General features: G+C 71.2%; 1 protein-coding gene across 1 annotated transcript in view; it reads right to left on the bottom strand.

Moving 5' to 3' along the window:
- Positions 1–305, bottom strand: part of TMEM9 (transmembrane protein 9) — a 9,627-nt gene extending 9,322 nt beyond the window's left edge. The window contains exon 1 of the mRNA XM_014946276.1: positions 246–305. The gene's annotated coding sequence lies outside the window, so the exon portion shown is untranslated. The remainder of the gene's footprint in view (positions 1–245) is intronic.
- Between the last annotated feature and the right edge of the window lie 435 nt (positions 306–740).

Raw genomic sequence — 740 nt, 5'->3', positions numbered from 1 at the left:
TTCCCGCCGCTGCTCGGCGCTGCCGGGTCTCCCACAACCCAGCCCCACCCCGCTCCAGCGGCCCGGCCTCCCGGGATGCCGCCGCTCATCCAGGCCGCCATCGGAGCGCTCCCACCCACCGAGCTCCCCCACAGCCCGGCCCCGGCGAGCCCCTCACGGCCCCGTGGGGCGGGAAGCGCCGGTGAAGCGGGTCCCGGCCCGGCCTCCCCTCAGGCCGCCCGCGATGCAGCCCCCACCGGCCCTACCTGCGGCGCGACGCCGGCCAGGGACGCTCACCACTCCCGGCCCCTGCAAATCCCGCCCCCGACCCGCTCTCTGCGCGCTCATTGGTTGCGGAAGGTGAAGCCCAGTGACAGGCAGCACCCGCGACCAGTCAGAAGGCAGGTCGCGCCGCCGGGTCCTGAGGCGCGGGTCCGCAGCCCCTTCTCGGCGCTCGGTGCTGAGGGCACGGGGCGGCCGAGGCGGTGCGAGGCCCCGGGAGGCATCCCTATGGCCGGGCAGTGTTAGGCGGTAACAGGCCTAGGGCAGGCCAGGCCTCCCCGTCCTGAGGCTGAGCCCCAAGAGAGCCCTTCTCTCCCTCAGAGCGGTGGGGTCTGCCAGCCAGCCCTGCTCCCCTCCGCTGGCCTCCCCCCGCTCACACCAAAGGTGGTGGTGTGTCCATTAAAGGGCAAAACATGGGCTGCTGCGGTGCCCTTGGTTATGTTTTTTGGCTGATGTATGGTTATAAATCATATTCATGG

This window comes from Calidris pugnax, unplaced genomic scaffold, assembly GCF_001431845.1.
Source record: "Calidris pugnax isolate Ruff unplaced genomic scaffold, ASM143184v1 scaffold116, whole genome shotgun sequence".
Taxonomy (NCBI): Eukaryota; Metazoa; Chordata; class Aves; order Charadriiformes; family Scolopacidae; genus Calidris; species Calidris pugnax.
The sequence above is the reverse complement of the archived record's forward strand: the minus strand, read 5'-3'. Positions and strand labels throughout refer to the sequence as shown.